Here is a 20,070-nt window from a genome sequence, read left to right on the forward strand (position 1 = left end):
TAAGAAAGGATAAATCCTCAATTTTAATAAGTAGTTCCTCTCTTTAGCCAGGAGCCAACATATTGTGTAATAGTGAAAAACCAAAAGCATCACCATTAAAACAGATGTCCTGTATCATATATTATGTAGCATTTTCTGAATATTCTGACCAATTCATAAGATATGAAATAGGAATAAGGGATATACCTTTTAGAAGAAAAAGATAAACTTTTATGAATAATATGTTATGATTTATTAAAACAAAACAAAAATTAACCCCATGAAACAACAGTAGTTACACTTGCTGCTGCTGCTGTTGCTGCTGCTAAGTCGCTTCAGTCGTGTCCGACTCTGTGCAACCCCAGAGACGGCAGGCTCCCCTGTCCCTGGGATTCTCCAGGCAAGAACACTGGAGTGGGTTGCCATTTCCGTCTCCAATGCATGAAAGTGAAAAGTGAAAGTGAAGTTGCTCAGTCGTATCCGACTCCTAGCGACCCCATGGACTGCAGCCTACCAGGCTCCTCTATCCATGGGGTTTTCCAGGCAAGAGTACTGGAGTGGGGTGCCATTGCCTTCTCCGAGTTACACTTGATATCTCTTAAATGGAGAGTGATTATTTTAATCAATAAAATTATATACTCACCCAGTGACAATCTCAGTATCATCAAGAATTTTACTAAAATAATGGAGAAATGTGAAAAATTAATCACTATTTAAAATAAATATAAAAATGTTAAAAATATAAAAATCTGACATTATGTTCATGTTTATGGCAATGCACATGTAGAATAAATGTAAAAGAAAACATGCAGTTATTATAAGAAGGAAACTACAAACCTTTTTTTCTGAGATTTTGGAAATTTATTGAAGATACTCTATATCTTCCTCTCTGTAATAAAGGTATAATAGTAATACCTACCTTAGTAAGCTTGTTGTGAAGACTATGTGAGTTTATATAAATAAGCTGTTTTAAAGAGTTTGAAAATAAATAAATAAAAAGATTTTCCTGCATGAAAGACTGAACAACAGGAAGGCATCAGTTCATCCCAAATTGATTTTTAAGATTATGCTATTTCAGTTAAATAGTTCTTGTCTCGAACTGGATTGATTGGATTATTTTAGATTTTTCCTATTCTAGTGGCTTAGAAATTGTGTCTGTTACTCTGTTCATCAATCATTTTTCCTTAAATTTTCTAACAAAACAATGTAAACATGTTTGTTTCTCAACATCCAGACTTGTACTGTCATCTCTGCCCCAAGAGTAGATAATTTTAATCCTTCATCTACCATCAGGAGCGATTCCTGTGTTCAGTTAAGATCATCTGAAATTTTAGCTCTATATTATTATTTTTCCAGAAAGCTTTAAAATTAATTCACTGTAATATTCCCAGCCACTTTACTCAAACTTAACAATAAAATTTACCAGTGCCTTTACTCACTGTAGATTCTTGTGAGATGCAGGCAGAAATATTTTTATCCTTATAAGACTATTCATAGGCTTTTCCATGGCTCCTCTCCCCGCCCCCACACAAACTCCTAAAAGTATTATTATTCCATCTTTCCAAATCCATTCCTGATGTCAGTTGATATGAAGTTGACTTCAGAATAATAGGTAGGTTGGGAAATAGAGAACTGCTTTCCTGCCTGCTAATTTATATTGTAAAAGGCAGGCAGTTACTCTAGAAGGAAAAAGTTAAAGAAGTGAACCGAAACAGGAGCATGGACATGGTATGGAAAAGATTTTGGAGATCTTAGAGAAGAGAGATTTAGAGATTTAAGAGAGATCTTAGAAGAAGAGACATTTTGGATTTGGTGGGTAGTAGCTAGCATGTGCGGAGAAGGCAATGGCACCCCACTCCAGTACTCTTGCTTAGAAAATCCCATAGACGGAGGAGCCTGGTGGGCTGCAGTCCATGGGGTATCTGAGGGTCGGACACGACTGAGTGACTTCACTTTCACTTTTCACTTTCATGCATTGGAGAAGGAAATGGCAACCCACTCCAGTGTTCTTGCCTGGAGAATCCGAGGGATGGGGGAGCCTGGTGGGCTGCCGTCTCTGGGGTCGCACAGAGTCGAACACGACTGAAGTGACTTAGTAGTAGTAGTAGTAGCTAGCATGTGTGGGAGATACAAGAAAAACAGAGAAAGAGAATTTTAAGACATTTTCAGTGCATTAATAAAAGAAATTTCAGAAAAGATTTTAGTTGCTTTTATCCCCCTATTTGTTTGCTTATTTTGTTTCACCATTGTGTCTTTGGATGTGACTCTTCATTGAGATTGAACCATATGATGCCTCAGCTTGATATGTATTGTATCTGTAGATCATTCTTTTCAGAAATTCAGACCAGAGAGAAAATCCAGACTCTTGGAAGGTGACATCTGAGAAGATGTCAATAGCTTCAAATTTGTGGAACAGTTACTTATAATAACAAATGACCTTGAAACTTAGTGGCTTAAAGCTATGAACAGTTATTTGATATGAGTCTGTGAGATGAGTAGAAATTTCTTCCAGTCAGGTTGGCTTGCCTTGGCCTAGTTCACACAAACATGACAATTCCTAGCCTCTGCTTGAGTTAATGCTTGCTATTGTCCCATTGGTCAAACCAAGTCCACTGGACAAGCCCAGGGATAGTTTGGGGAATAGAACCCACCTTTTGATGGGAATTGCTGCAAAGCACTTTGCAAAGGGGCCTACATAGAGAGAAGGGAATGATTGGGGGCCATTGGTGTAATCTTCCATTTTTAGTGAGAGAATATATTACTAGGGCAGTTAGTTAGTTCAAAGGTCTTAATACTTTAAATAAAAACAACTAACTGAAGAGCTAGAACTGCCAGTACTGAGTGTGGGTAGAAAAACTTAGGTGACCCTGGAGGTGAGGTTTGGGAGGTGCTGAACAGAGAAGTTGGGGGATTTTTTCCTTTATATCTTTGTTTTATCTCATTATGGCAATAAACACCAATCACTTTTGTGATTTGTGAAATGGGATCTAATAAAGGGTATCTATTCATTTCCTACTGTTTCTGGAACTCAATAGCAGAAATTTAGATAAAGCAACACAAATTTATTTTCTTACACTTCTGTCCATCAGAAGTCTAAATGAGTAAGCCAGATTGTGTTCCTTCCGGAGGCTCAGAGCAGAATCCATTTCCTTGCCTTTTCCAGCTCCTAGAAGCTGTTCACATTCTCAGCTCGTGACCCCATATCTCTCAGCCTTCTGCTTCAGTCCCTTCTTCTCCTCTGACCTCCCTGCCTTGCTCTTAGATGATTAAGTTGGGTCCATCAGATAATCCAGGGTAATCTCCTCATCTCAAGATCCTTAACTTAATCACATCCATAAAGCTCCTAAACTAACATCATTAGGTGTTGGTGGATTAGGGTGGGGATGTCTTTCAGTTCAGTTCAGTTCATTCCCTCAGTGGTGTCCAACTCTTTGCGACCTCATGAATCGCAGGACGCCAGGCCTCCCTGTCCATCACCAACTCCCAGAGTTCACTCAGACTCACATCCATCGAGTCAGTGATGCCATCCAGCCATCTCATCCTCTGTCGTCCCCTTCTCCTCCTGCCCCCAGTCCCTCCCAGCATCAGCGTCTTTTCCAATGAGTCAACTCTTCGCATGAGGTGGCCAAAGTACTGAAGTTTCAGCTTTAGCATCATTCCTTCCAAAGAAATCCCAGGGCTGATCTCCTTTAGAATGGACTGGTTGGATCTCCTTGCAGTCCAAGGGATTCTCAAGAGTCATCTTTGGGAGGCCATAATTCAACCAGTCACAGTGCATTTATTAAATTAATTTTAAAATTCCTCAGGTTAAGAAACCCTTGCCCAAGACACTTCTCTGATTATAGCCGCAGTTTTCTCTGCTCAAGTGATTTTTTGCATTCAGAAGTTGCAAAATGGCTGCAGTTTTCCTGATGAATCCACTAGGAAATGATTCCACAGAGATAATAGCCATTGCCATTGTTTGTTTCTGGTGGATTACGTCTTACTTCTTTCTGTAGAACTATACTTATCTTCTCAGGGAATCCATGGTCTTAAGACCTGTCTTCTGTAGTATCAGGCCTAGATGTCCATTCACATGTTACCACAGGAGCCTCTAAGAAGCTGCCCACTTAGACATTGTTTAAGTTGGGTATTGATGGGATGTGTGTTCCCCATTGAGAGACCCATTTCCTGGTTTCTTTAGAACAACTGGACTCATTTGAGCTTGAACTTAAGAGAGACCTTGTAGAAATGAGTCCATAGCTGTGGATTAGCCCACCTCTAGCCAAAACCTGTGACTGTGTGGATCACAATAAACTGTGGAAAATTCTGAAAGAGATGGAAATACCAGACCACCTGACCTGCCTCTTGAGAAACCTGTATGCAGGTCAGGAAGCAACAGTTAGAACTGGACATGGAACAACAGACTGGTTCCACATAGGAAAAGGAGTACATCAAGGCTGTATATTGTCACCCTGCTTATTTAACTTCTATGTAGAGTACATCATCAGAGAAGGCAATGGCAACCCACTCCAGTACTCTTGCCTGGAAAATCCCATGGATTGGAGGAGCCTGGTAGGGTGCAATCCATGGGGTCACTAAGAGTCGGATACAACTGAGCGACTTCACTTTCACTTTTCACTTTCATGCATTGGAGATGGAAATGGCAACCCACTCCAGTGTTCTTGCCTGGAGAATCCCAGGGACGGGGGAGCCTGGTGGGCTGCTGTCTCTGGGGTCGCACAGAGTCGGACATGACTGAAGTGACTTAGCAGCAGCAGCAGAGTACATCATGAGAAACGCTGGGCTGGATGAAGCACAAGCTGGAATCAAGATTGCTGGGAGAAATATCAATAACCTCAGATATGCAGAGGATACCACCCTTATGGTAGAAAGTGAAGAGGAACTAAAAAGCCTCTTGATGAAAGTGAAAGAGGAGAGTGAAAAAGTTGGCTTAAAGCTCAACATTCAGAAAACTAAGATCATGGCACCTGGTCTCGTCACTTCATGGTAAATAGATGGGGAAACAGTGGAAGCAGTGTCAGACTTTATTTTTTTAGGCTCCAAAATCACTGCATATGGTGATTGCAACCATGAAACTAAAAGACGCTTATCCTTGGAAGGAAAGTTATGACCAACCTAGACAGCATATTCAAAAGCAGAGACATTACTTTGCCAACAAAGGTCCGTCTAGTCAAGGCTATGGTTTTTCCAGTGGTCATGTATGGATGTGAGAGTTGGACTGTGAAGAAAGCTGAGTGCCAAAGAATTGATGCTTTTGAACTGTGATGTTGGAGAAGACTCTTGAGAGTCCCTTGGACTGCAAGGAGATCCAACCAGTCCATCCTAAAAGGGATCAGTTCTGGGTGTTCATTGGAAGGACTGATGCTAAAGCTGAAACTCCAATACTTTGGCCACCTCATGCGAAGAGTTGACTCATTGGAAAAGACTCTGATGCTGGGAGGGATTGGGGCAGGAGGTGAAGGGGACAACAGAGGATGAGATGGTTGGATGGCATCACCGACTCGATGCACATGAGTTTGCATAAACTCCAGGAGTTGGTGATGGACAGGGAGGCCTGGCGTGCTGCGGTTCATGGGGTCACAGAGTCAGACACGACTGAGCGACTGAACTGAACTGAACTGAGACACTGGCGAATCTGGTAGAGAGAAATAAAGTTTGTATTTGGTACACTCTTACTGGCTTCCTGGTGGCTCAATGATTTAAAAAACAAGTAAACAAAAAGCATGCCTGCCAATAAAGGAGATACAAGAGATGTTGGTTCAATCTCTGGGTTGGGAAAAATCCCCTGGAGAAGGAAATGGCAATCACTTCAGTATTCTTGCCTGGGAAATCCCATGGACAGAAGGGCCTGGCAGGCTGCATGCAGTCTATTGGGTGGTAAAAGAGTTGGATATGAACTTAGTGACTAAGCAACAACAAACAACAACACTATTGTTATCAAAGCACAACCACAATTCACCTCTGATTTATCAGTAACACATCACCTAAGTTTTCCCACAAATAGTTGGCAGTACTCTTGTATGCTTGGAAAAGGCAATGGCACCCCACTCCAGTATTCTTGCCTGGAAAATCCCATGGACAGAGGAGCCTGGTGGGCTGCAATCCATAGGGTCGAGAAGAGTCGGATATGACTGAGCGACTTCACTTTCACTTTTCACTTTCTTACATTAGAGAAGGAAATGGCAACCCACTCCAGTGTTCTTGCCTGGAGAATCCGAGGGACGGGGGAACCTGGTGGGCTGCCGTCCATTGGGTCACGCAGAGTCGGACACGACTGAAGCGACTTAGCGGTAGCAACACTCTTGTATGCTTACTGAGTACATCAGTTCAGTTCAGCTCAGTTGCTCAGTAGTGTCCGACTCTTTGTGACCCCATGGACTGCAGCATGCAAGGCCTCCCTGTCCATCACCAACTCCTGGAGTTTTCTCGAACTCATGTCCATGTCCATTGAGTCAGTGATGCCATCCAACTCTGTCGTTCCCTTCTCCCACCTTCAGTCTTTCCCAGCATCAGGGTCTTTGCCATTGGGTCAGTTCTTTGCATAAGGTGGCCAAAGTATTGGAGTTTCAGCTTCAGCATCAGTCCTTGCAGTGAATATTCAGGACAGATTTCCTTTAGGATGGACTGGTTGGATCTCCTTGCAATCCAAGGGACTTTCAAGAGTCTTCTCTGGCACCACAGTTCAAAAGCATCAATTCTTCAGCACTCAGCTTTCTTCACAGTCCAACTCTCACATACATACATGACTACTGGAAAGACCATAGCTTTGACTAGATGGATCTTTGTTGGCAAAATAATGCCTCTGCTTTTTAATATGTTGTCTAGGTTGGTCATAGCTTTTCTTCCAAGGAGCAAGTGTCTTTTAATTTCATGGCTGTATTCACCATCTGCAGTGATTTTGGAGCCCAGAAAAATAAAGTCTGCCACTGTTTCCACTGTTTCCCCATCTGTTTCCCATGAAGTGATGGGACCAGATGCCATGATCTTAGTTTTCTGAATGTTGAGCTTTAAGCCAACTTTTTCACTCTCCTCTTTCACTTTCATCAAGAGGCTCTTTAGTTCTTCTTTGCTTTCTGCCATAAGGGTGGTGCCATCTGCATATCTCAGGTTATTGATATTTCTCCTGGCAATCTTGATTCCAGCTGTGCTTCATCCAGCCCAGCGTTTCTCATAATGTACTCTGCATGTAAGTTAAATAAGCAGACTATTGCTATTATAGCCTTGACGTACTCCTTTTCCTATTTGGAACCAGTCTGTTGTTCCATGTCCAGTTCTAACTGTTGCTTCTTGATCTGCATATAGATTTCTCAGGAGGCAGATCAGGTGGTCTGGTATTCCCATCTCTTTCAGAATTTTCCACAGTTTATTTTGATCCACACACAGTCAAAAGCTTTGGCATAGTCATGGTGGTATCCAAACCCTTTGCAAAGAGGAGTCTAAAGGTAATACATTCTCGTAAAATTGACTTGAGGATTTAAGGAGAAAGAACATCAGGGTTGGTGATCCCATAATTAAGTTGATTGCTTTGAAATTCCATTTTCCTGTTTGCTTATTATCATCGGTAAAATTGAGAGAGATTCACAAGTGAGAGTGCTAGCATTCTAAGTGGCAACCACCACCATCTCCTGGAGAAAGTACAAAATTTAAGACTGAGAAGGTAAGATTTTCCTGGTCTTCAATTCAGAACATTTTAATTGAAAAAATTAAATCTATACAAATTAAATATTCATGTTTTAGCTGTGATGAAAATCAGCTCTGTTACTAGCACTTACTCTCACTAGCACTGACTTTAAACATAGCCTCATATTCATTCTCCCAGGGAAAGGGGTCTTTCTTGTTGTTATAATTGTAATTCTTAGGATTCCATGTAAGCTACCCAGTCTATGATCTTTTGTTACAGCAACCTGAGCTGACTAAAACAATCTTTATAGTTCCTTAGAGCCTTTGCTTTATATGGCCTCTGTCTAAAATCATCTCTCTCTGATATGTGTATGGCTGGCTCTTTCTCAATATTCAGATATCTGTTTAAATTCTGCCTCCTGAGAAAGGCCTTTATGATACTATCCAAAAATGTAGAGGAACTGTCAAGACACACTGTTGACTTTCTCTAATTTCTGTTCAGTCGCTCAGTTGCGTCCGACTCTTTGCGACCCCAGGGACTTCAGCTCGCCAGGCTTCCCTGTCCATCACCAACTCCCAGAGCCTACTCAAACTCATGTCCATTGTGTCAGTGATGCCATCCAACAGTCTCATCCTCTGTTTAACAAGCTACATATTTTTTACTTTGCTACTTGTTTTTTCAGATGTATACATTTGTTTTTGTTGTTTTTCATGCCCAGTTGTAATATAAATCAAAGTGAGCAGGGAGACAGTTTGTATGTTTGGTTTAGTACTGTATCTGCAATGCTTAGAAAAATGCTTGAAGCATTTGAGCATTTTGGAAATTTTTTTTAAATTAATAAAGACAGACAATCAGGCCAGCATCCAAGGTAGCCAGCTATTGCATCCTCTTTTCCACTTCAGAACATATTCTCTAAAGGCATAAATTGAGGGTATTTTAATAATCCATGAAGTCTGAAGTGGCAAGTAATATCTTTTCTTCAACCCTGCATTCACTCTGGGCTAGGATTCTCAAGACTATGTGATTCAGATATCCTCAAGCATTTGAGTTACTGCCTGAATTTGACTCATCTTTGCCTGTAGAGCATCTAATATTGCCTCTCTAAATGGCTTACTTGATTCAATCAAATACAGAGCAGAGTTCCCACACCAGGGTCCAAACTCTTCAGCCAACAACTATCAGGTACAAACCTTGAGTTGGACCAGCTGGGTCTCACATTCTTTGCAGCAAGGGAGAGTGCTCACCGTGGGGACCTGGGAGGCAGCTCAGTAAGACAGTGTTAGAAAGGACTTCTTATGGAACTTGAGCTTCTGTTGAGTGATCTGGGGAAGAGCTCAAGGAAGCAGGGCTTTGCTGGATGCTCTCAGGAAGTGAGGGGAGTAATTCTATGATTGCATATCTTGACTGTAACTAGAACAATGAGGCTAAGGCTGTCATTGTTACAAAAGCAGCAGTCATTCACATTAGCTGGGAGAGGGGACTTTTTGGCATTTTGTGGTTTACATGGTGACCTTGTTTTCATCTGGGCTTAGATAAGATTATGAAGTTTGTTTTGTTTGTTTGGTGTCATCAGATGTAGGACTCTGGGAGATTCTGAGGATGCCAGGGCCTAGCTGTGAATGCCAGGTCAGCTGTTAACCACACACAGATCCAGTTGTCAGAGTCAGGTCAGTTCCCCAAGTCAGGGGCTGCGTTTTTTGTTTATACTGGCTGCCTCGGAAATGATTGCCCCTACCTCCCATGTCCAGCTCACACACATGGTTATGTTGAGCTTTTGTCTGATCATAGATCCATCATATATCGAGGCAGCTTCCACCCACAAATGCTGCTCAAGCCATTGTTAGTTACCACAGAAAGACCTAAGTCTATCTCCTCCAAATGTGTCTGTAAGTGTGGTAGTTCCTTAAAGTTTCCTAGACTTCTCCACATACAGGTACAGGGAAGACTGCAGTTGCCTCAGGGCAGGAGGGTAAGGATCTTGGCTAGGATAGTGGCAATGTGGATGTGGAGAAACTGGGTGCCAGGATATCAGAAACTGACACTCGTCGGATCAACCGAGAGAGGAACTGAAGATTCAGATACCACTAGCTTAAGAGACTGGGTATTAGTGATGTTATTAACCAACATAGAGCTTCCAACTCCACAGCAGGTTTGTGGGGAGGTGATAATTTCTATTGGGGACATTCTCAGTTGTAGAGGTGGCCTGTAGACACTGGAGAGTAGGAAAAGGTAAGTGCTACGACCCATCAACAGGGAGAACATAGAAATGAGAAGTGGCTCTGGGACAGACTCATAAATCACAGGCATAAAACAGAAGCAGAGTATGAGGAATTTATCCTCAGTCAAAATCAAAGCTAAGAAAAGGCTGATAAATATTAACTTTAAAAAAAACCAGAGGCATCTGGAAAATCAAAGATTACAAAGACCCATTATAGTGGCTATTTTCATTCATTTGTCTATTCAAGAAGTATTCATTCACACCCTGGAAATAAAGTAATGGGGGAAAAAAGAAAACAGGCCAATATCTCTGCCTTCATGGAACTAACATTATAATCAGTTCAGTTCTGTTGCTCAGTCGTGTCTGACTCTTTGCGACCCCATGAACGACAGCACGCCAGGCCCCCCTGTCCATCGCCAACTCCTAGAGTCCACCCAAAACCATGTCCACTGAGTCGGTGATGCCATCCAGCCATCTCATCCTCTGTCGTCCCCTTCTCCTCCTGCCCTCAATCTTTCCCAGAATCAGGGTCTTTTCCAATGAGTCAACTCTTCGCATGAGGTGGCCAAAGTATTGGTGTTTCAGCCTCAACATCAGTCCTTCCAATGAACACCCAGGACTGATCTCCTTTAGAATGGACTGGTTGGATCTCCTTGCAGTCCAAAGGACTCTCAAGAGTCTTCTCCAACACCACAGTTAAAAAGCATCAATTCTTTGGCACTCAGCTTTCTTTATAGTCCAACTCTCACATCCATACATGACCACTGGAAAAACCACAGCCTTGACTAGACAGACCTTTGTTGACAAAGTAATGTCTCTGCTTTTTAATATGCTGTCTAGGTTGGTCACAACTTTCCTTCCCAGGAGTAAGTGTCTTTTAATTTCATGGTTGCAGTCACCATCTGCAGTGATTTTGGTGCCCAGAAAAATAAAGTCAGCCACTGTTTCCACTGTTTCCCCATCTATTTGCCATGAAGTGATGGGACCAGATGCCGTGTTCTTAGTTTTCTGAATGTTGAGCTTTAAGCCAACTTTTTCACTCTCCTCTTTCACTTTCATCAAGAGGCTCTTTAGTTCTTCACTCTCTGGCATAAGGGTGGTGTCGTCTGCATATCTGAGGTGATTGATATTTCCTCTGGCAATCTTGATTCCAGCTTGTGCTTCATCCAGCCCAGCGTTTCTCATGATGTACTCTGCATATAAGTTAAATAAGCAGGGTGACAATATATAGCCTTGACATACTCCTTTTCCTATTTGGAACCAGTCTGTTGTTCCATGTCCAGTTCTAACTGTTGCTTCCTGACCTGCATACAGGTTTCTCAAGAGGCAGGTCACGTGGTCTGGTATTCCCATCTCTTTCAGAATTTTCCACAGTTTATTGTGATCCACATGATCCACACACAGTCAAAGGCTTTGGCATAGTCAATAAAGCAGAAATAGATGTTTTTCTGGAACCCTTTTGGTTTTTGATGATCCAACAGATGTTGGCAATTTGATCTCTGATTCCTCTGCCTTTTCTAAAACCAGCTTGGACATCTGGAAGTTCACGGTTCATGTATTGCTGAAGCCTGGCTTGGAAAATTTTAAGCATCATTTTACTAGCGTGTGAGATGAGTGTAATTGTGTGGTACTTTGAGCATTATTTGGCATTGCCTTTCTTTGGGATTGGAATGAAAACTGACCTTTTCCAGTCCTATGGCCACTGCTGAGGTTTCCAAATTTGCTGGCATATTGAGTGCAGCACTTTCACAGCATCATCTTTCAGGATTTGAAATAGCTCAACTGCAATTCCATCACCTCCACTAGCTTTGTTCATAGTGATGCTTCCTAAGGCCCACTTGACTTCACATTTCAGGATGTCTGGCTCTAGGTGAGTGATCACACCATTGTGATTATCTGGGTCGTGATCTTTTTTGTACAGTTCTTCTGTGTATTCTTGCCACCTCTTCTTAATATCTTCTGCTTCTGTTAGGTCCCTACCATTTCTGTCCTTTATTGAGCCCATCTTTGCATGAAATTTTCCCTTGGTATCTCTGATTTTCTTGAAGAGATCTCTAGTCTTTCCCATTCTATTGTTTTCCTCTATTTCTTTGTGTTGATCGCTGAGGAAGGCTTTCTTATCTCTCGTTGCTATTCTTTGGAACTCATTGAATACACATTCAAATGGGTATATATTTCCTTTTCTCCTTTGCTTTTCACTTCCCTTCTTTTCACAACTATTTGTAAGGCCTCCTCAGACAGCCATTTTGCTTTTTTGCATTTCTTTTTCTTAGGAATGGTCTTGATTCCTGTCTCCTGTACCATGTCACAAACCTCCGTCCATAGTTCATCAGGTACTCTGTCTATCAGATCTAGTCCCTTAAATCTGTTTCTCACTTAAGAAATGAAATAGCCATCATAGTCAACAAAAGAGTCTGAAATGCAGTACTTGGATGCAATCTCAAAAACGACAGAATGATCTCTGTTCGTTTCCTTTTTTATTTTTTTAATTTTATTTTTAAACTTTACAAAATTGTATTAGTTTTGCCAAATATCAAAGGCAAACCTTTCAATATCACAGTAATCCAAGTCTATGCCCCAACCAGTAATGCTGAAGAAGGTGAAGTTGAACAGTTCTATGAATACCTACAAGATCTTCTAGAACTAACTCCAAAAAAAGATGCCCTTTTCATTATAGGGGACTGGAATGCAAAAGTAGGAAGTCAAGAAACACCTGGAGTAACAGGCAGATTTGGCCTTGGAATACGGAATGAAGCAGGGCAAAGGCTAATAGAGTTTTGCCAAGAGAACACACTGGTCATAGCAAACACCTTCTTCAACAACACAAGAGAAGACTCTATACATGGACATCACCAGATGGTCGACACCAAAAATCGATTGATTATATTCTTTGCAGCCAAAGATGGAGAAGCTCTATACAGTCACCAAAAACAAGACCGGGAGCTGACTGTGGCTCAGATCATGAACTCCTTATTGCCAAATTCAGACTTAAATAGAAGAAAGTAGAGAAAACATTATAATAGGGAAAGCAAATAGTAAATAAATGACTAAATAAGATGAGAAGATAATCAATATTTTGAGGAAAAATAGAGGAGAATAGTTGGAGCTGGAAGTATGGGAGGGAGGTTTTCCGTTTTAAATAAGGTGTTCCTCAACTTCGAAGTGGCCTTTGAAAAAATATTCGAAGTTAGTGAGGGATTGAGTGATGCAATTATCTGGTCAGGTCTCTGAAAAGCAAGGAAATGCTCACTACTCATACTAGCTAGACAAATAAGGATAGTATTGCCTGGTGCCTTACATATGGTAGGTACTCTATGTAGATATTCAACCAGTATGTAAAAATAACAACAGATTGATTTGGAAAAAAATTAAATATGTAGAATATCTTCTTGATAAAATGCATATTTAAAGGTTGCAATTTAACAACTTAAAAGATCTTTAAGGAACTTCCCTAGTGGTCCACTGTGCAAAACTCCATTCTTTCAGTGCAAAACTCTAAGAGATCTTTTATTGTCTTTCTTTCTTCTTAGAGTAGGTATCAGAGATATATTTGAAGGATTGGGGTATGGGTGCTTGGTTCAATCAGTTTGGGTTTTTGGGAGGTGATATTTTGTTCTCTTTTGCCTTAGTCCATTGTTTCATGGAAAATAACTCATATAAACATTACAGTCTTATTCTGATTGACAGTCACAGAGTGATTTCTTAAGGCTGAGATGTCTAATATAAAGCAGATCTATATACACATGTACATATACAATTTATATCAAGTCTGTGTTAAAAGTTAACTGTGTCTTGATTTTTGAGAACTTAAATATTTGCTTTTCTGCCACTGCCAGGAAGAGTTCATAAGTGATGGAAGTACTTTGGCTTTCAGAGAGATGCTATTTCTTTGTAATGCTACCTCTTTGGGGAACGAATGTGAAAAATAAAACATGTCATTTTACATGATACAAAGTCTTTTTATTGTCACTTTCCTGGCTTTAAAAGCGAATGGGACAAATCATAAAAAGACATATTGTAGGTGCAGGTTCTGCTTTAAATTTAGATATTCTAATGGAGTGTACAATCTGTGAGGCTTTTCTGTGTCACTCATTTTTCCCATTCCTTATCCGTGGGCAGCGTGACCTGGTAATAAAGCACTGGACTGTGAAAAGGATGATTTATTTTTGGCTGACAGCCTTTCTCAGCTTATAGCTCTTTGAGATGATTTCCCTACCAACTTACTCCACAAGAGTATTGTTAAAGTACAACAAATTGAGCCCTGGGAATTTAATAGAAGTGAATGAATACATAAATAGCTTCAAGGACTGTTTGCCAAATTGTCAGAGATTGTGATCATAATGATCAGTTATTTATTTATATATGTGTGTATTAATATATGCACATAATTGATATATAATATTGAAATGATACTTAGAAACTGATACTTTAAAAAAGTTAATGGAGCCACACTGGGACTGCTCCATACCCACTAGGATGGCTATAATAAAAAAGAAAACAGTAACAAGTCTTGGTGAAGATGTGGAAAAATTGGAACCCTTATACACTGCAGCTCAGAATGTAAGATAATAAACTATATAAAACAGTCTGACATTTCCTCAAAACGTTAAACATAGTGTTACTATATGACCCAGCAATTCCATGCCTATGCATTAGCCCAAAAGAATTGAGAACATATAGCCATGTAAAACTCACACAAACATTCATAGCATATATTCATTATTCAGCATTACTCATAATAGCCCCAAAGTTGAAACTACTCAGATGTCTATCAACTGATGAATGGATAAATCAAATGTAGTATATCCATACAGTGGAATAATATTCAGCCACAAAAAGGAATGAAGTACTGATACCTGCGAACCTGTGAATGAACCTTGAAAACACGCTAAGTGAAAGAAAACAGATACAAAAAGCCAGATATTGGGGTTTCCCCAGTGACTCATTGGTAAAGAACCTGCCTGCCAATGCAGGAGACACGTTTAATCCCTGAACCAGGAAGATCCCATATGCCCTGTAGCAACTAAGTCTGCGCACCGCAGCTATTGGGCCTGTGCTGTGTAACACAGGAAGTCGCCCCAATGAGAAGCCTGTGCACTGCAACTAGAGAGTAACCCCTGTGTCGCCACAACAGAGGAAAACCTGCACAATGACGAAGACGCAGCACAGCCCCAAATAAATGAATATGTCGTTTTTTTAAAGGCCAGACATTATATGATGTCACTTACATGAAATGTTCAGAGTAAGGATATCCTTAAAAATGAAAAATATATGTTAATATTTGCCTAGGACTGGGGAGTTTGTGAGTAAATGGGAAGTGACTGCTAATAGGAATGGCATGTGCCTTTTAGGGATGATAAAAATGTACTGAAATTACATAGTAGTGATGGTTGCACAATTTTGTGAATATACTTAAAAAAGAAGCATTGGATTGTATACTTCAAAGGATGAGTTTTATAATATGTGAGTTGTATCTCAAATTGTTATTTTAAAAAATGTTTTAAATCAAGGACTTGGCATTTGATTGAATATCAAATTATATAAATGGGTAATTGTTAATTTTTGGTATGATAAAAATTTTATGATAATGTTTTTAAAACAAGTCTTATGAAGATAACTTACCTGTAAATAAATTTTTAAAAAATTAATGGAAAGCCCCTATCTAGATAGATTTCTATCACACGGACACAGTGGTCATGGACTCCGTATCCTAGATGAGTGCTTTGATCTTGAGAAAATAACTTAGCTACTGCAAGACTCAGTTTCTTCTTCTATAAAACAGACATTGTTATTAGGATTGAAACCTCCCAGGACAGTTGTGAAAGCCAGTAGGAAACTGAGAGATGGTAGCTGCTGGTGGTGGTCAGGGGCTGGAGGAGGAGGTAGTTAACTTCATTACACTGATTCTAACAGTTTTTCCAATTTTAGCAACACTGAAATTTGGATGCGTCTACTAATCAATGGTGCGTGCATGTGTGTTAGTTGCTCAGTCATGTCCGACTCTTTGCAACCCCACGGACTGTAGACTGCCAGGCTCCTCTGTCCATGGAATTCTCCAGGCAAGAATACTGAAATGGGTTGCCATTCCCTTCTCTAGGGGATCTTCCCCACCCAGGGCTTGAACCTGGGTCTCTTGCATTATAGGCAGATTCTTTACCATCTGAGCTACCAGGAAGCCCCAATCAATGGCATATCATAGCTTAATTGGAAATAGTTTTCTTTCTTAGTGTTCCATAAAATAGAGGAGCATCTTACATTCAAATAGCTACTTAAACTCTGTGAAATAACAATATTGCTAGTACTATAACCACTGCCCTTACTGTTGAGATATAATTGGTTTTGTTTACTGTTCTTTTAGCCAGATGCTTCTCTTGACACACGTCGTCTTCAAAAAACATCAGTGTATTTCTTCTGTCTTCTCCCCTTTCCCTATTTCTTGTATTTTGTTGTCCCTATTTATTATTTCTTGATCCAACAGTTATCTTCAGTGTTACTATAGACAATCAAACTATACTTCTTCAAAATAAGTAAATATGTGAAGTAACAGATGTGATAACTCGGTGAGGGAATCCTTTCACAATGTACACATATACAAATCATCCCATTTTACATTTTCAGTATCATAATTTTATCTGTCAATTATCTCAATAAAGGAGAAGGCAATAGCACCCCACTCCAGTACTCTTGCCTGGTAGATCCCATGGACGGAGGAGCCTGATAGGCTGCAGTCCATGGGGTCGCTAAGAGTCGGACACGACTGAGCGACTTCACTTTCACTTTTCACTTTCATGCATTGGAGAAGGAAATGGCAACCCACTCCAGTGTTCTTGCCTGGAGAATCCCAGGGGCAGAGGAGCCTGGTGGGCTGCCGTCTATGGGGTCGCACAGAGTCGGACACGACTCAAGTGACTTAGCAGCTTAGCAGCATCTCAATAAAACTGTGGAAAAACTTGCCTAAAAACCATAATAAATAAATATTAACTAAATACAAAAAAAGATTATCTTTCAGAAAAGAGGCCATAGTTTGCAAATTTTGTTTTCAAAAATGACATTTATGTAGGAAATTTCAAATGTGTAAGCCACTGTTTATTTTTACAGGGAAAGAAAGAAGGCTGTACAGGTATATATATATAAATTAAAAATAACTTGTTCCACTTAAAAGCAAAACCAAAACTCAGCATCTTCCATATTGATTTCCTTAGTATCTATAAAATGATAACAGATATAGCTCTGCTGCTGCTGCTAAGTCACTTCAATCGTGTCCGACTCTGTATGACCCCATAGATGGGCAGCCCACCAGGTTCCCCTGTCCCTGGGATTCTCCAGGCAGTAACACTGGAGTGGGTTGCCATTTCTGTCTCCAATGCATGAAAGTGAAAAGTGAAAGTGAAGTTGCCCAGTCGTGTCCGACCCTCAGCGACCCCATGGACTGCAGCCTTTCAGGCTCCTCCGTCCATGGGATTTTCCAGGCAAGAGTACTGGAGTGGGGTGCCATTGCCTTCTCCGAGATATAGCTCTACCAATCTTATATTCTAGGCACTGAAAGTGTAGTGGTTAACCATAGAGACTTAAAATTTACCCATGGGGAGCTTGCATTCTAGAAGAGGGGCTGTAAACTAATAAACATGTGCTATATCAAGTAGTTATGTGTACTATAAAAATAATAAAGTTGAGTAAAGGGGTTAGTATATAGTGTTTTGTTTTTTTATATAATACAGGGTGTTCAGGGAATCCTTCTCTGACAGGTAATATTTGAGAAAAAGTAGGAAGACAGATAACCATTATGAAAATATGTCCCCCTTTCTCCAAGGGATCCAAGACCCCCTGTGGATGTCTGAAACCTCAGATAGTACCGAGTCTTACATGTTTTTTCTTATACATACATACCTATGATAAAGTTGAATTTAAATTATGCACAGTAAGAGATTAACAACAATAACCAATAATAAAATAGAACAACTGTATGCTGTATGTTGTAATAAAAATTACACAAAGTGGGCTCTCACAGTATCTTTTTGGACAAATTTAATGCCTTTTTCATCTTCACTGAGCACTTATCACCCGCTGTGGCCGTGACTTTTGCAGTCTGAGATGTGAAAGCAAAACTAGTATGAATGTCTTCTCCCTTCTTGACAGTTTCATGAGTAGAGGATTAATCCTTACTGTAGCTCTTAGCAACCTCAGCATATGATTTTTTTTTTCTTTCCTTAAGTCAAGAACTTTCACCTTTCACTTGAAGAAAGTGCTTTGTGGCTTCTCTTTGAAACAGCTGAATCTCCAGCATTACTACTCTTGCACTTTGGGACCATTATTACCTAAGATAAGGGTGACTTGAATACAAGCACTGCTATGTCTCCACACTGGATCTGATAATCATACCGGCTAACAAAGTGATCAATGGGCAGGATAAGCTGGGCAAAGGGAAGATGCATGTCCTGAGTGGGATGGCATAAGATTTTATAATGCTACTTAGAAGAGCACACAATTTAAAACGTTTGAAGTACTTATTTCTGGAATTTTCCATTTAATGTTTTCAGAGCTCAGTTGACTGCAGAACTGAAACCACAGAAAGTGAAACCACAGTTAAGGGGGACTGCTGTACTCTGTAAGCTGTAAAGGTAAGGAAGTATTTTCTTTCATCATTTTATAATGTCATTGTTCTCTGAGTGAGGCCCTAAAAAAAGACTGAGGTGGATCTCTTGGTCATTTTGAAGTTCATGGGCTTGTTTCAGAGAAAAGAAGAAAAAAGAATTGCTGTGCAGTATGGTAAATACTGATAGCTTACGGTGAATGGTGTTGGATTTGTGACCTCCGAAGATTTAGCTTTGGGACCAGGGACCAGGCTAGATCACTCAAGAGCTTTTGTGTAGCAGAGTTTTATTAAAGTACAAAAAGGGACAGAGAAAGCTTCTGACACTGACATCAGAAGGGGGATGGAGAGTGCCCCCACTTGCTAGTCTTATCAAGGCCTTATATACTTTTACCAGACCCACTGCCACAACATACATCTTAAATTAACAAGATTAGAACTAACAATAGAAAGGTCTTACCAGAGCCGCTCCCACAATATATGTCTTAAGATATCAAGATTAGTCAGAGGGTTCTTCTTAAGGAGAAACATATCCTCCTGCAAGATACATTGTTACGTTGACTAAGACAAAGCAATACAGAAAAAAATGTTTGTCCTTTTCTCCTTGAGAGCCCCAGACCGCTTTCTCCTTCTCAAGGGCTCTGGACCCTTTCTCCTCCCTGGGGACCCTGGACTTCTTATCAACCTACCTAGTAATTGACTCTCTCACTACAAATATGGAAAAATCTAACACTTCTGTGGAAGCATAGAGGAAGCAGGCCTAACAGAAGACTTGACAGGTGAAATACCACTTGAGTCAAATCTTTTAAAATATTTTTTAATTAAAAATGTGTTTTTAGAGAAAATTCACAGAACACAGTAAAGAAAATATCACCTCATCACACAGGAAAGAAGATAGCACCCTTAGTTTTATTTTGTTTTTGACATGTGAATGTAAGAAATAAAATCGCTTCCTCCCTACCGCTAGGATTTGTCTTTTTCTGTAAATGACCAGACAGTAAATACTTTGGGTTTGTGGACCAGGTGGGCCCTGTCACAGTCCCTCAGCAGTGCCAGTGCAGCGCAAGAGCAGCCACAGACAATACGTGCACGAAGGAGACCAAGGCTGTGGCCCTGCACATTTTTATTTACAAAAGCAGGCAGCCAACTGGATTTGGCTGTAATTTGTCGACTCCTGCTTTACCTTAAACCCCAGAGATTTGTAGTTTAAAAAAATGTGGTGGATGTTCGATTTTTTTTCTACTTTAAACTTAAAGAATACTTTAAAAATTTTCAGAATGATGGAGCAGAAGAGGAACAGTACACTTAAGACAGTCATGTACAGTTATGAAAAGTTACAGTCATGAAAAAGGGAATTCCTTGGCAGTGCATTGTTTAGAACTCCATGCTTCCCTTGCAGGGGATGTGAGTTTGATCCCCTGTTAGGGAACTAGGGTCCCACAAGCTGTGTGACATGGTCAGAAAAGAAAAAAAGAAAAGGAAAGATCTAATCACACCATTCACAGACTAGTCAAAGAGTTAAACTAATAGTTAATATTGTTAGACCTGACATATCACAAGCTAAATCACACAGTTCCTGTGTAATAATAAATTAATGGCAATTTACTGACAGTGATAGGATGACAAGAAATGACTAGAGGTATCTCAATTTTAAATTTT

General features: G+C 40.2%; 1 protein-coding gene across 6 annotated transcripts in view; it reads left to right on the forward strand.

Annotated features, from left to right (window-relative positions):
- The window catches only part of LOC129659005 (histone H3.3A-like), a 247,000-nt gene that overhangs the window by 71,030 nt on the left and 155,900 nt on the right, over window positions 1-20,070 (forward strand). For all 6 annotated transcript variants that reach the window (XR_008717718.1, XR_008717721.1, XR_008717716.1 and 3 more), the window contains one exon: window positions 18,359-18,439. The gene's annotated coding sequence lies outside the window, so the exon portion shown is untranslated. The remainder of the gene's footprint in view (window positions 1-18,358; window positions 18,440-20,070) is intronic.

This window comes from Bubalus kerabau, chromosome 8 (assembly GCF_029407905.1).
Source record: "Bubalus kerabau isolate K-KA32 ecotype Philippines breed swamp buffalo chromosome 8, PCC_UOA_SB_1v2, whole genome shotgun sequence".
NCBI classification, from domain to species: domain Eukaryota; kingdom Metazoa; phylum Chordata; class Mammalia; order Artiodactyla; family Bovidae; genus Bubalus; species Bubalus kerabau.